Source organism: Callithrix jacchus, chromosome 5 (assembly GCF_049354715.1).
Source record: "Callithrix jacchus isolate 240 chromosome 5, calJac240_pri, whole genome shotgun sequence".
Lineage (NCBI taxonomy): Eukaryota > Metazoa > Chordata > Mammalia > Primates > Cebidae > Callithrix > Callithrix jacchus.
In genome coordinates, this window is record NC_133506.1 from 81,726,154 (window position 1) to 81,743,212 (window position 17,059).

Genomic DNA, 17,059 nt, shown 5'->3' on the forward strand with positions numbered 1-17,059 from the left:
CACTAAAAAATCAACTCACAAGAAAGCAATTAATACGAGAAAGAGCATACACATTTATTACTACCATGCACATGGGAAGACTCACAGGCACTGCCCAGTATCCCAGTGGAATGTGGATGGTGATATACCCTACTTCTTAGGGCAAAGTGAGACGGGAAGTGTGGTTGGTTTTAGGGAGACTGTAAATGATTTTTAGGGGAATTCAATGGGTTTGAAGAACATACGATGGTCTGGGACAAAGTCTGTTAGGCACACAGGACAGAATGCGGTTTGTGAAAAAAGTCTCTAGGTTTAACAGAGTTTAGTCTTCTTTCCTGTGATAAGGGTTCAGTTAATCAAAACTCAGGAAAAAGACCAGTGGTAATTGTTTTGTACTCTGGTAGGTCTGGACTCCAGGCAGATACTTCAGAGAACAGCTTCACTCTGTGCTTCAGGAGAGGTAAGGATTGACAGCAGGAGAGAGAGGAAAACAATGTTCTCCTTGGTGGGTCTGCCTGGTCTTTATGCAGGTGGGGGAAAAGTCTCTTCTAGCATCTGCTAATCTCTAAGGGCCTGTAATTCTAAATACTGATTATACCATGCTCCATTGATATCCTCGTTCCTGATCCATGAATGGATCAGAAAACAAAGAAAATACATCCAGAAGATGCTGGCACTTCATCGGAGGGCAACAAAAGAAAATGCATTTTTGGAAATAATGTAGCTAAACTCCAGGAGCGTTATGAAGTCTGTACAAGTCTTGTCCAAGACGTTCTCTACAGATGACCTTTAACTATAACAAGAAATATTCCTTGGAAACCTTATTTTTGGATAAATAGTCAGCGGGCAAAATTCAAACACTGCTTGTAACCTACTCAAAGCCTATAATCATATGACCCTTTAATTACACTGAAACATTCCATCTAAAATGTCTTCTCAACAAGGTTGTAAACCTCCTAAAGGAAGATCTGTCCCTGTCATTTTTGTTGTCTTGCTTAGGGTCTTTATTTTGCACAGTTAATTCATGTGTGAATAAAAAAATTAGTTTATAATTAAGCTGTTTCCTCTGCCCAATCCTAGTGAATCATGTTTTAGTGACGCCACATTGTACAGCCCACATGAAATGATATTATGACATTTCTATAGTATCTGAAGTATTAACAGTTGCCTAACCATGTGTCCTACAGTTTTCAGCAAGCTGCAGGGGTGACGTGGAGATGGCAGGAATGAGGAAGAGAATTGAAGGACGTAAAATGAAAGACTCTAAGACCCCAAAGGCAAATAAGGCCTAATAAACACAACAGTAACAATAATACCTAACCCATATTAGGTGCTTACTATTTGCCAGCCCTATGTCACTTAGCACTCATCTCTGTGATGTAGATACTCTTATTATCTTGGAAAGGTCAAATAACACATCCCATAGTCAGTGAAAAAGCTGGATTTGAATGCAAGATGCCTGAGCTCCATGCTGTTAACCTCCACCTCACATAGGACTGGCTGCCTCTTGAGGCCTACATGGCTTTTTTAGTGGCAAGTTAGAGCAAGCTAACTTCCTTTTTTTTTTTTTTCAAGACGGAGTCTTGCTCTGTCACCTAGGCTGAAGTGCAGTGGCCTGATCTTGGCTCAGCAACCTCCACCGCCCAGGTTCAAGCAATTCTCCTGCCTCAGCCCTCCAAGTAGCTGGGACTGCAGGCGCATGCCACCACACCCGGCTAACTTCTGTTAACAGAGACGGGGTTTCACCATGTTGGTGAGACTGGTCTTGAACTCCTGACCTCAGGTGATCTACCTGACTCGGCCTCCCAAAGTGCTGGGATTACAGGTGTGAGCTAAGCCCTCTGGCAGAGCAAGGTAACTTCCTAGTCAATTCAAGAAAGAAAAAACAACAACAAATAAAAACAACATTGTTTGGCATTGTGGAGACAATGGTGGGATTCAATGTATGAACTCTAGGCATTCTTTTTCCCCTAATCCAGAGAAATCACTAAAAGGTCACTTTCATTTCTTCCCCTAAAGAGCGACCACCAAGAACGTTCCGCCCCTGTGGGCACTAGATAAAGTCCAGGATTGGGGGACTTTAGTGCTGGGCCTTGCAAAGGCTCCATCCAGCTCTTCAGTTCTCTCATCTGTGGCTTCATCTGAAGCCGCATGATGGTTAAGAAGGCTTTGGGTGAAAATGATTCAAAGTGACAAACCAGACACCCGTTTAAAGCTTCCCGGTCCGTTAAAAGCATGTCTCTTCACTGCAAGACAAATACTGTGGGATCAACAAGTCCTGGAGACAGATGGAAGAAATTCCCAATGCTCACAGGCTGAGGGTCAACTAGCCAGCCACCAAAGCCAGCGGCTGACCTCTGGGAGCCTCAGGCGCTGAGGCCTACATGTAGAAATGGTCGTTTGGTTCACTTCAGCCACAGGTGTCTGTTGCTTAGTGCACAAGTACAGCTAGGAGTGAAAAAAATATGAAAATGAATTCTATTGAAAATGTTTAGTTGTGGGTTTGAAATTAGGTGAGAGGAACAAGGGAGAGAATGGTTCTATTACCCAAGCAGGGGCTCCCCCTGCTGGAAATCTATTTTGAAACCCATACATTGTAAACGATGCCTTCTTGAATTACCTATATGCCAGTGGAACAAGAAAAGCACCCGTAACTTAAATATTTAAGACTGACATCATCTATCTACGTAAGTGATGAAACCATTTCCTATACTTCTGGAGTTCAAATAAATAAAAGAAGATTCATCTGCTTTAGGATGCATAGAATGAGTACAGAATGGTGTTATAAATTTTAGGAAAATGCACCAGAGAATGATATTCTTGTTGTTGCTGCTGTTGTTGTTCTTAATTTGGCAGAGCAACAGAATTATCCTGGAAAATATCGAATGGAACCAGAAAGAGCAAAGAGGGTAAAATGGATGATTTCTTACTCACACCCTGATAGACAATTAGGAAAGGTTTTTCAGCTGCAGTCTATCTGAGATGTGGACTCACTTTTGTATGTGTCTCAAGATGATCATCAGATCTCCTCAACTCTTAAACCTCCAGCCTGAACAAGAGGAATCAACATGTTGAAGATTTTATATTCTAAAAATCTATGATGCAGTAATATAGTTTAGGAATTTTAAAATCTTATGTTACCTTGGCTTCATTTGAAATTTTTTTAAAAGGAGAGCGAGAGAGAGGGAGGGAGGGAGGAAGGAGAGAAAGAGAACCAGTATAAATTCCGAACAGTATCTTTTGAAATTCTAAACATGTAGATTTAAATTTTGGGGCCAGGCACAGTGGCTACCACCTGTAATCCCATCACTTTGGGATGCCAAGGTGGGTGGATCACCTGAGGTCAGTAGTTCGGGACCAGCCTGACCAACATGGTGAAACCTTGTCTCTACTTAAAAGAAGAAAATACAAATTAGCCAGGCATGGAGGCAGGCGTCTGTTATCCCAGCTACTGGGGATGCTGAGACAGGAGAATCACTCGAACCTGGGAGGTGGAGGCTGCAGTGAACCAAGATCACACCATTGCACTCCAGCCTGGGCAACAAGAGCAAAACTCCCTCTCAACAACAACAAAAAAAAATGGGAAGGCACAGACTAGACTTCAAGTGATACTGTCTAAAAGACATTATCAACTATGTCAAATCAATAAATCAATCACGAATTCTCTTGCAATTCACAATAGCCCTTGCAAAAGAGTGCACACGATGTGAACACTGCCAAATGTATAGAAATGACTCTTCCCACAGAGTGGCCAACAAGACAAACTGACGTTTTCTCTGTGCTAATAGAGACTGAGTTCATAGCACATTTACTCTCTCTTCAACACACACACATACACACAGACACACACACACACACACACGTATCCCCTAACAACACTCATGCTGTCTAACCAGCTGAGACTGCATTTCTCACTTTGAACATCAAAGTGAGAAATCAAGATTCAATTCAGCATCATTTGCTGAGTACCTTCTATGGACTCCATGGGAGATTTGTAACAAGAAGCTGTATCTAGAAGATTATAAGACGGAAGAGCATGCGATATGTCCACAAATAAACTTTTGAGTGTGCGTTAAGAAGTGTATTAATTTTTACACTGAACTGGACATCCATGACTCCATTAACACCTTGATTCTGATATAATCCAATTTACAGAAGCGATCTTCCTCACAGAGAATACAGCCTGCTCAAAGTTGGATCCACTAAACCTACTGTGGTATTATAATCAACAAAAATGTTCTGAGTTAAGTTGAAATGAGAATTACATTGAAACACTGTTTTATACCCAGCTTTTATCATTTTACAATGTTATATGTAATGAAATGTATTGTGATTCTATTTCCATCTTGATACATATTCTTCTACAACAGCATTTCTAATAGCTGCCTGGCATTACATTGTAAGGATGCATCATCATTGATTTAAATAATATTTTATTAATTTTAATTATCTTTTCCAAGTTTTCTATTATAAACAAATCTGAAAGGAACATCTTTGAAGCTAAATCCTCACACATGGCTTTGAATATTTTCTTAGAGTAAAATCCAACAGAAGAAATTGCTGGGTCAAAGGATATTTTCATATGTACTAATTTTGGTTTTGTTTTTTCTTTTTTTCCTTTTTTTTTTTTTTTTGAGATGGAGTCTCACTCTGTGGCCCACGTTGGTGTGCAGTGGCATGATATCGGCTCACTGCACCCTCTGCCTCCTGGATTCAAGAGATTCTCCGGCCACAGCCTCCCGAGTAACTAAGATTACAGGCACCTGCCACCACTCCTGGCTACTTTTTGTATTTTTAGTAGAGACGGGGTTTCACCATGTTGGCCAGGGTGGTCTTGAACTCCTGACCTTAAGTGATCCACCTGCCTCAGCCTCCCAAAGTGCTGGGATTATAGGCATGAGCCACAGATCCCAGCTGTATATACTAATTTTGATACATTTTCACAGATTGTTCCCAGAGAGGATATGTCAATTTATGATCATATACTAATGCTTCTTTTCCCATTTAGTAGACAAAAAATCATATTTTAATTTGGTAATTTTTGATTCATGTTTGGCACCTTTTGTAATTCCTCATTTGCAAATTGCCTGGTTACATTCATCCATTTTTCTACCAGTATTTGCACTATTTCCTATTGATTAGCAAGAAGTTTTTATATTCAGTATTATAAATGAGAACCCACTGATACCTGTGTTAAAAGCATTTGTTATTCTTAAGAATAGAGGCAGGGTCTTGCTATGTTGCCAAGGGTGATTGCAAATGTCTGGACTCAAATTATCCTCCCACCTCAGTTTCCCAAAGTGTTGGGATTACAGGTGTGAGCCACCACACCCAGCCAGAAACATTTTCTCATTCATTTATTTGTGAAACAAATATTTATTAAAGATATATATATATCAAATTTCATAAGCAACATGGGAAAAAATAAGGTAATCAAAAAGAACAAAATATGGTTGCTTTAAGCTCCTAAGATCCCCACTGAACACCAAGGAGTACTATGTCATCTAGGATTTGTAGAGAAAATTTGTGAACTAAGCATTTTATTTCCGACCATTCAGGTACTCAGTTAACATTTTCAATTATTTGTAAATTTCAAAAATATTGCATCCATGTTTTCTTGATAAATTAGCTGAAGATGTCCTCCAACAAACTGAAAAATGAAGCCACTTAAGGATGAAAGAATGAAGATGACATGGCATAAAATACTGGGCCAGCTCTGAAAGTCCTGAGAACACTGATAGTAAAGTATTTGCTGAGACAGATACAAAATTACAAAAATGATTGTTAATGATACAACCTATTTCCAAGTATATGTATGTGATCAGGAAATGCTCTCCCCAAATATGGCATCTTGTCATACTGAATATTTTAAGCTGAAAGAGATTGAGAAAACCACAGAAGCAGAAAAGTCTCTCTGACATTCTCTCCTGAAGACCCTTAAGTGACAGGTGTCCCGCCCTATATCTGCAAGGAAGGAATGTTACATAGAGAGGCCAAGAAGAATTTGAGCAAACAGACTTTGCTAAGTTTCTCCAAGTTTATTACCACTAGGTCATATCCCCTTTTTGTCTAATCACACTCGATCTATCCATTCTTCATTAAACCTAAGCATAAAAACAGTTTTTCCTGGGCCTTTCGGTCTTAATTTCTGAAGGCGCCTGTGTCAGGTAAAACTTTGATAAAATAAATTTGTTATTCATTTCTCTTGTTAGTCTGTCTTTGTTATAGGAGTGTCAGCCACAAACCTTGTGATGAATAAGGAAAATATATTACTTTTTCTTCCCAAATGCAGTAATATGAATTTTAAGAATGTAGGTCATTTTTTTTCCTTTCTTTTTCTTTTTTTCTTTTTTGAGGCAAGATCTTGTTCTGTCACCCAGACTGGAGTGCAGTGACACAAACCTAGCTCACTACAACTTCAAACTCCTGGGTTCAAGGGATCCCTCCTCTTCAGCCTCCCAAATTGCTAGGTTTACAGGCACACACCACCAAGCTTCAATAACTTTTTTATTTTTGTAGAAGTGGCAGCTTGCAGTGTGGTCCAGGCTGGTCTTGAACTCCTGACTTCAAGTGATCCTCATTCCTCAGTTTCCCAAAGCACTGGGATTACAGGTGTGAGCCACCACACTCAGCCAAAAACCCAATTCATCTTACTAAAAACTGAGAAATGGTGAATAAAGGGAAAAGAGGTGAGAAGATACTAAAAGTTTATGACAGTTTTCTATTTCATAGAAGCCTGAAAATTAAATAAATATGGGTTCAACAGCATTAAAAAATTAAATAACATAAAAAACCAAGATATATATCCTCCAAAACACTGAAAAAGAATCATAGTAAAGGATACATAATTCATACCCAAAGAGGGGGTGTTAAAAATAAAGGCACAAAGGTAAACTGCAGAAATGTAAACAACAAGAAATGAGATGGCAATGTAATGTTCATACAAAGTAAAATCCAGTGCAAAAAAAATGTTGATTAGAACAAATAGGGCCATGCTGCATCCTCCGTTCAGACCGGTATAATTCAGACAGGCTATAACCATAAAAATTCCTTATGTGTAGCTACCATAGTATCAATACTAATGAAGCAAGAAATTACTAGAGATCGAAGGAAGATTCGGCAAAGAATAATAAACGGAATACTCAAAGCAGGAAGGGAAAGCAAGAAAAATAAAAGTGCTAGTGAATTACAAAGGCATATATGAAATTGATCAATATAACACTTTTTAATAAATTAAGAGAGAAAACCACTACCTAGACTAAACAAGAAAAAGAGAAAACGCAAACGTGCAGAATTGGAAACAAGAATATTGGTACAGGGAATTTAAAAGAACTGTCAAATTGTATATAACTTTATGAAAATAAAACAGAAAATGTGAATAAAATGTACCCTTTTCCTAGAAAATATCTCAATTATCAAAGTAAATTAGGAGTTCAAATGCATAAATAGGATAAAAATCATGGGACAAAAGTTTGAGAAAGGTGTCAAATTGTCATCCTTTAGCTGACAAGATAACTACCCAAGAGCCAAGAAGTTTCCACTGCTGGGTTCTATCAAGCTGTCAGGAAAACCAATAAGACAAATGTTACCCAAGCCCCTTAATCGCACATGCAAATGTGTGCTTGGGTCATGTGACAGTCTTAACATAACGCTAAAATTAAAACCTATTAAAGATAGTACACACAAAAAGTTAAACATTAATCTCATTTACCAACACCAAAAAAGCCATAATAAAATGCTAGCAAAAAAAGTCAACATTTTAAAAGAAGAATGCACCAATAAGAAGGGACTTTTATTTCATTAACAAACCATTCAATATTTTAAAAACTATTAAAATGATTCTCCATAGTAACTGCTTAAAGCCAGAAAAAATAAAAGCCTTCCTGATAAAATCTGAAAACATGATACCAATTAATATAAATCCCTACTAAGAATCAAGAAATACTAACTCTAGCATTAGCATTAAATTCAAAAAAAGCGAAAGAAAATGATGTTTATTATCACAGCTATTATTTGGCATGTTCCGGAAGTTCTAGGTGATCAGTGAGGCAATAAGGAAAACGAGAAACTTTTAGGAAAGGCAGAAGAGGCCTATTCTCTCTTTTTTTCTATTTTTGCTCATGCCGTAATTATTTACTAATATGCAAAAAGCGAAAATAATTAATTAGAAAAATATTAGGGAAAGGAAAAACCACAGTTCAGTAAGGCAACCAAGTATAAAACTGGTTTAGAAAACTCAATGGTTTCCAACATGCTCAGAGTAACCAACAATAAAATATAGTGGAATAAAATCAATTCATGAAAGCCATAAAGTATGTAACTGCCTAGAAACAAAGTTAATATATATATTAACCTATTTACTAATGAAACTCACTAATATATAGTCATCTTTATAATGAAAACAAAAAAATTACTAAAGTATAAACAAAGACCTGAATAGAGTCATTTATACTATATACCTGCTTGGGAAGACATCAATTTTCCCCCAATTAATTTAAAAGTTTAACCTAACTTTCAAAATAAAAACTGAATTTTTGTTTTTAACATGGAAGGGCCTTCTTACACAATAGCTTACAGCAGATAAATTCTGGCTGGGAACTACTGGAAAATCTGGGTAAAATACCAAAAACAAAACAAAAATCTACTTAAAAGCATTGGGAGATACCAAAACCACCAGGACTTGAGGGGCTAGCAGATCAAAGAAAAGGAAAGCCACTGAAGTTAGCCCAACACTCTTTCCTGAACCTCCCCTTAAGGAATTTGCCAATTAATAAACAATAGACCAGAGGTTGAAAAGGCCTGAAAGAAAATGCTAAGGGCAGAAAAACTAAGCAGAGTTATCAGCACCCAAAAGAGTTAGGGAGACAAAATTGGCATTGTGGTCTGCTAAGACATGAAGGGCAGGAAGGGTACATAATTCTGGAAAGAACAGCAAGGCAAAGAAGCAAGCCGGACACCCAGGGAAACTATTTCCCTCCATCCATTTGCCATTCAGTAAACAATGCACTCCCTAAGTCTGAAAGCAGAGCAGAAAACAGCTGCTAAGAGGGCGGTTTCTAATCAAAACTCCATTTCTGTAAATTGCTAAGACTGAAATACTTCTCAGAAGTGCCAAGGATGGAAAATAAAGGTCCTCAAAACAATCCCCTGGGAAATCCAAGATCGTGTTAGTGAAGAAATATGTTAACTGTTCATTTCCAATATCCTGTTTTGCTTTATATTGCTCAGAAGTAATAAGAACTTCATCCCTTCAAAAAAAAAAAAAATAACCAAAACCACAAGAATAAAAGGTGTGTTACTTTTTAAACTGAAATAACAGACTTAATAAGAGAATTAGCAACAGCTGGAGCAAACAGGTGTCTCTTTTCTTTTCCTTTTTAACATCTTTATTGAGATATAGCTCTCATACCATACAATCGACCCATTTATAGTGTACAGTTCATTGGGTTTTAATATATTCACATTTCTTAAAATATATGCAACCATCACCACAGTCAATTTGAAAATATTTTCATCTTCTTAAAAGGAAACGTCTTACCATTTAGCTAATACAACCCGACATTCCCTTTCCAACTCTCCAGGCCTAAACAATCACTAATCCACTTTTTCCTCTATGGATGTCTCTGTTCTGGGCATTTCGTATAAATGAAATGATACAATATGTGGTCTTTTGTGATTAGCTTCTCCCATTTAGCTTAGTTTTCAAGGTGTATCCCTGTTGTGCCATGTATCAGTACTTGATTCCTTCTTATGGACATAGAATATTCTAGCATTATTCCTAGCATCAAATAATGTTCTAGCATATAGATATACCACATTTTGTTTATCCATTCAACAGTTAATGGACATTTGGGTTGTATTATGAAGAAATGCCATTATAATGCTGCATATCCATGAGTTTCTGTAATACTATATATATTAGATAACTCACCTTTCATTAATATAATAATGCTGATTATGTGTATGAATTTCTGTGTGGATGTATGTGTTCATTTCTCTTTGGTACTTATCCAGGAGAGGAATTACTGGGCCACATGGTAACTCCATGTTTAATCTTTCGAGGAGCTGTCAGAATGTTTTCCAAAGCAGCAGGACCACTCACATTCCCAACAGTGTCTGAGAGCTCCAGTTCCTCCATAACCAATGTGTGTTGTTATCAGACTTTCTTCTTCTAGCTAATGTGAGTGTAAAGTGACAGCTCATGGTTTTGATTTGCATTTCTCTGGTGACTAATGACACAGAGTATCTTTCCATGGGCTTAATGGAAATGCCTTTTCAAGGCCTTTACCCACTTTTTATTGGGATATTATTTTTTTATTGAAATGTAAGGGTTTATTACATATTCTGGACACAAGGCTCCTATCAGCCGTATGCTTTGCAAATATTTTCTCCCATGTGGTGGGTTGATTTTTCACTTTATTGATGGTGTTCATTGAAGCACAACAATTTTTAATTTTGTTGAAATCCAACTTACCAACTTTTTTTGTTGCTTATGCTTTTGCAAAGAATCCTTTGCCAAATACCACATCATGAAGGTTTACCCATAAGTTTTCTTCTAAGACTTTTATAGTTTTAGCTCCTACATTTAGGTCTTTGATCCATTTTGAGTTAATTTTTATACATCGTGTTAGATAAGGGTCCAACATCATTCTTTCGCTTATGGCTTTTCACTTGTCCCAGCACCATTTGTTGAAAAGTCTATTCCTCTCTCATTGCATAGTCTGGACACCCTTGTCAAAACTCAGCTGACTGAAGATATGTGGGTTTATGTCTAGACTCTCAATCCTGTTCCATTGATTTATGCATATAGCATTGTGCCAATACCACCCTGTCTTGATTACCATTTTTATGTAGTAAGTTTTGAAATCAAGACGTCTGAATCCTGCTACGTCGTTCCACTGTTCTTCCTTTTCAAGATTGTTTTAGTTATTCTGGTTCTTTTGCAATTCCATTTGAATTTTAGAATCAGCTTCCCAATATCTATAAAGATGTCTGCTGAGATTCGATTGGGGGCTGCATTAAATCTGTAAACAGTTTGGGAGCAATACCATCTTAACAATGTTAAGCTTTTTAATCTGTGAATCTGGGATGTTTTTCCTGATTTAGATCTATTTTAATGTCTTCCAATAATATTTTATAATTTTCAGAGTGAAAGTTTCGCAGTTCCTTACTTAAATTTATTCCTATTTATGTTAGCCTTTTGATGCTATTATAAGTAGAATTGTTTTCTTAATTTTATTTTTAAACTTTTAATTGCAAGTATTTTAATTGTAGAATCAGCTCACCAAGTATAATTGATTTTTGTATATTAATTCTTGCTGAATTTCTTTACTAGTTCTAATAGGTTTTAGTGGATTCCTTAGGATTTTCTGATTACAAGGTCCTATCATCTATGAATAGAGATAGTTTTAATACTCTTTTCAAATCTGGATGTCTTGTATTTCTTTTTCTTGCCTAATTGCACTGGGTGGAACATCTTCCATATAATGTTAAATAGAGGTGTTGAAAGCAGACATCCTTGTCTTGTTCCTGATCTTAAAGAGGAAGCATCTAATATTTCACCAATAAATATGATGCTAGGTATGGATTTTTCATAGTTGTCTTTTATCAGGTTGGGGGAGTTCCCCTTCATTACTAGTCTGTTGAGTGTTTTTTATCACAAAAGGATACCGGATTTTGTCAAATGCGTTTTTGAATCCATTGAAATGATCGTGTGATTTTTGCTTTTTATTCTGTTTATGTTTCACATTGGTTCATTTTCAAATATTGAGCCAAATTTGCCTTCCGAGGATAAAGCCCACTTATCTGTGGAGTATAATGCTTTTATGTGTAGCTGAAATGGTTTGGTAGTATTTTTTGAAGGATTTTTAAATTCATATTTATAAGAAATATTTGTCTGTAGTTTTTATTTCTTGTGATATCTTTGGTTTTGATAACAAGGTGACACTGGCTTTGTAGGAAGAGACCAGTGTTACCTATTTTTTGGAGGAGTTTGTTAAGATTTAATATTAATTCTTCTTTAAATATTTGGTAGAACTCAGTAGTGAAGCCATTTGGTCCTAGGCTTTTTTATTTGTGAATAATTTATTAGTAGTAGTATTAATATATCAATCTGTTCACTCCTTGGTCTATTTATATTATCTATTTCATATTGAGTCAGTTTCAGTAATTGTGTCTAAGGAATTTGTTCATTTAATCTAAGGTGTCTAATTTGTTGGCAAACAATTATTCATAGCAATTTTTTATAATTTTTGTTGTTGTTTGTATCGGGTCAGTATAAAGTCCTTTCTATCATTGCAGGTCACCAAGGCAGACAGCTTCCCAAGGAAGCGAAGCTGTCCCATAGATGAAAGATCAATAACAATCATGCCCAAAGGAACTGATAGCAGATAAGTTGTTTCTACTCAAGTGTTTTATTGTAATCCTTCTCTGTTCACGGGGACTCCATGAGTTACAGGTAGAATGTAAGGCTCAACTGTCAACTGGTATAATTTTTCTGGAGACTAAACTGAAAATACCTATTGGATTCTTCAAAATAGACATGCTCTCTGTTTTGGCAACATCCTTACCAGGAATTTAAGATTTGGACATACTTTTAAAAATTCACCAATATTCATGTACAAGAATATCCACAGAAACATTTGGTTAATAATAAAAACTGGACACAACCAAAATGTCTATCAATGGAGGGCTGTAAAAAAAGGTTTGTACAACAATACAATAAAAACTATGCAGAATTTTGAAAGAATAAAATAGTGTTCACTAAAAAGCATGAGGTATATGCTGGTTTGGAATAATCTTAAATTTTTATTATTAAATTTTAAAAAAGGGCAGAACAGTGTGAGTAGTATGATCACTTTTGTGTACATTTTTAAAATACATAGATGAATGTACATATATGGGCACTTTCTTTTCCTGGAAGAAATCATGAGAAACTATGTCTTATGGTTACCTCTGGCAAAAGACTATGGGTAGGTGGGAAAGAGGCTTTCCAGCTATATTTTTCCCTCTAGATACAAGATGGGATGTTATAACACTAGATATATGTTATTTTTTTTTTTAATGCCAAGAAGGTTACCTGGGTAGGGACATTTAGGGGCCATTTTTGGGTTTCTTCTTTGTTTTGTTTTGTTTTTTTTTTTTTAAGATGGGGTTTCACCATGTTGGTCAGGCTGGTCTTGAACTCCCAACGTCAGGTGATCTGCCCGCCTTGGCCTCCAAAGTGCTTGGATTACAGGCGTGAGCCACCATGCCTGGCCTCTTTGTTCTTATCTGTATTAATTTTTAATGAAATGCTACAAAGGAAAGTTTATGAAATAAAAGTGTATGTTTTTAAAGTAACAGCTCTGGGGGATACCAAGATGGCCAAATAAGAGGCAGCTTCGGAAAGCAGCTCCCAGCGAGAGAGATGGAGAAGCCGAGTGGTCTCCACGATTCCAAACGAGGTACCAGGTTCATTTTGTCTGTCTGGTTGGACAGGTATAAACCAAATAGGGCAAGTTGAGGCAAGGTGGGGCACTGCCCCACCCAAGAGGTGCATGCAACTGACCAGAGGACTGGGGGATCTCCCACTCTGGGACTTCAGTTCAGATACAGCGTTCCACCCAAGCCCTCTACAACCCACCGAACAGGAGATCTTCACTGGGCTGAAAAGCCTCAGTGAGTTGCCTGAACAGGGCAGAACAGCAACTTTGTCGGCGCCTGGGCTGTCAGCATAGATCTAGGCAGAAGCACTGGCTGATGCAAATGCCAGAAGGCTGGCTGGATGGAGCCACCCACCCCCCCAGAAAGAAGGGGAACTGAAAGCAGGGAAATAGACCACAGGGCAGGATGGGTACCCCACCCCGGACAAAGCCCAGCAAGCTAAAAAAAACTCTCACTCCAGAGTTTTGCACCCAGAACATCAGTTAGAGAATGACCAGGAATGATCAAGCTTGGCAGGGGGAAGGGCAGCCGCCATTGCAGAAGCCGGCCTAATTTTCCTGAGTAAATAAAAGACACAGCAGCTCCACTGAATCCGCAGCAGCCCAGCAGCACCTCTGCAAGCAGACAAAAGAAAGGCTGCCTCCTCAAGCAGCTACCTGAGAACAAAGATATATAAATCCAACAAGATGGGAAGAAACCAGAGCAAGAAGAATGAAACTATCAAAAACCAGAATGCCTCTCACCCACCACGAGATTACAACTCCTTACCAGCAAGGGAACAAAGCTGGATGGAGAACAAATTTGACAAATTGACAGAAACAGGTTTCAGAAGGTGAAGTTCCTTTAACTTCTCTGAGTTAAAGGAACATGTTCTATCCCAATGCAAAGAAACTAAAAACCTTGAAAAAAGGTTAGACAAAATGCTAACTAGAACAACCAGCTTTGAGAAGAACAGAAATGACTTGATGGAGCTGAAAAAAACAGCACAAGAACTTCGTGAAGCATACACAAATTTCAATAGCCGAGTAGATCAAGCAGAAGAAAGGACACCAGAGATTAAAGATAAACTGAATGAAATAAAATGAGAAGGCAAGAAAAGAGAACAAAGCATGAAAAGAAATGAACAAAGCCTTCAAGAAATATGGGATTATGTGAAAAGACCTAATCTATGCTTGATTGGTGTACCAGAAGATGACAGGGAGAATAAATCCAAGCTGGAAAACACTCTTCAGGATATTGTCCAGGAGAACTTCCCCAACCTAGCAAGGCAGGCCAACAATCAAATACAGGAAATACAGAGAACACTGCAAAGATATTCCTCAAGAAGAGCAACCCCAAGGCATATAATTGTCAGATTCACCAGGGTTGAAATGAAGGAAAAAATGCTAAGGGCAGCCAGAGAGAAAGGTCAGGTCACCCACAAAGGGAAGCACATCAGACTCACAGCAGATCTCTCAGCAGAAGCCGTACAAGCCAGAAGAGGGTGGGGACCAATATTCAGCATCCTTAAAGAAAAGAACTTTCAAACCAGAATTTCATATCCAGCCAAACTAAGCTTCATAAGTGATGGAGAAATAAAATCCATTATGGACAAGCAATTGCTGAGAGATTTTGTCACTACCAGACCTGCGCTCCAAGAGCTCCTGAAGGAAGCACTAAACACAGAAAGGAAAAACCAGTACCAGCCACTGCAAAAAAGAACCAAATGGTAAAGACCAATGACGCAATGAAGAAATTATGCCAACCAAAGGGTAAAACAAAAAAACAGTAAGAAGATGGCAGGATCAAATTCACACATAACAATATTAACATTAAATGTAAATGGACTAAATGCCCCAATCAAAAGACACAGACTGGAAAACTGGATAAAATGCCTAGAACCATCGGTATGCTGTATTTAGGAGACCCATCTCACATGCAAAGACACACATAGACTCAAAATAAAGGGATGGAAGAAGATTTACCAAGCAAATGGAAAGCAAAAAAAAGTAGGGGTGGCAATCCTAGTCTCTGATAAAACAGACTTTAAACCAACAAAAATCAAAAGAGACAAAGAAGGGCATTACATCATGTTAAAGGGATCAATACAAGAAGAGCCAAATATATATACCCAAAGAATTATAAATTGTTCTATTATAAAGACACATGCACACATATGTTTATTGCAGCACTGTTTACAATAGCAAAGACCCAGAACCAACCCAAATGTCTATCAACAATTGCCTGGATAAAGAAAATGTGGCACATATACACCATGGAATATTATGCAGCCATAAAAATGATGAGTTCATGTCCTTCATAGGGACATGGATGACTCTGGAAACCATCATTCTCAGCAGACTGACACAAGAACAGAAAACCAAACACTGCATGTTCTCACTTATAGGTGGGTGTTGAACAATTAGAATACGTGGACACAGGGAGGGGAGCATCACACACTGTGGTCAGTTGGTGGGGGCTAGGGGAGGGACAGAGGGGGGTGGGGAGGGTGGAGAGGGATAACGTGGGGAGAAATACCAGATATAGGTGATGGGGGGATGAAGGCAGCAAACCACCTTGCCATGTATGTACCCATGCAACAATCCTGCATGAGCTGCACATGTACCCCAGAACCTAAAGCACAATTTAAAAAAAAAATAACAGCTCGTGAAATAAAATTCCTAGTTTTCTTAATCTCACATGCATCTCATGGCCACCTGTGCCACCTTAAAACTATCTGAGTCAAAAGCAGAGTAGCAGGTCACTACTGAAAACTTCAGAAAGGAGAAGTCCTTCCTTCACACACACCCAAAGATAGACAAGCACAAGATACCTGAAGGTGGCTTCGTGCTAGACCCCTGCTATGCAAAATGTGGTCAGTGGACAAGCAGCATCTGCCTCACCCAGGCACTAACTGGAAACACAGAATCTCAAGCCCCGCCCGAGCCTAAGAATTCAGAATCTGCATGCAATCAGATTCCCAGATGATTCACTGGCATGTTGAAGTATGAGACCTCCTGCACTAGCTCAGAGGTATAATCTCCAGTTGCATGCTGTAATCACCAGAAGTGTTCTTTAAACCTATCAGCCTAGCGTGGGTTCCGTCATGGAAACAGGGAATCCAAATCGCTAATGGGAATTCCTGCATGGGAGATTCCAATGCACAGCTTGAAACTGAGAATCCCACATAACAGCCAAGGTGTCTCCTTCTGTGCTCTTTCAAACACACCTCTGTTGTAACATGTGCAATAACAACGCTAATCCTCAGAGTGCTTTCTAGGTACTAGTCACTGTGCTGAACACTTTATATAACTTGCTTTAAATCCCCACATCCCTGTAGCCTTGTTATTGGCATCCCTGTTTTACAGATGAGAAAACAGAATCTTAGTGTTTAAGTAAACTTTTCAGCCCCCTACAGCTTATAAGTAGCAAAGGACAGTCTCAAACCCAGGCTCTCCCTTCTATGCTCTTAACCCTATTATAATATAGTCATCACTTGTTCACTTGTACCTCTCACTAAAATGTGACCTTTCAATGTTAAGATATATGTCATTCTTTATCTCAGGAACCAATTCAAAATAGGTGCATGGTAAGTATTGAGGGCTATCAAGTGCATCACTTGCTTGTTATTTTGCAGGCACACAACAAAAATTGGTAAAAATATGGATGCATGAGA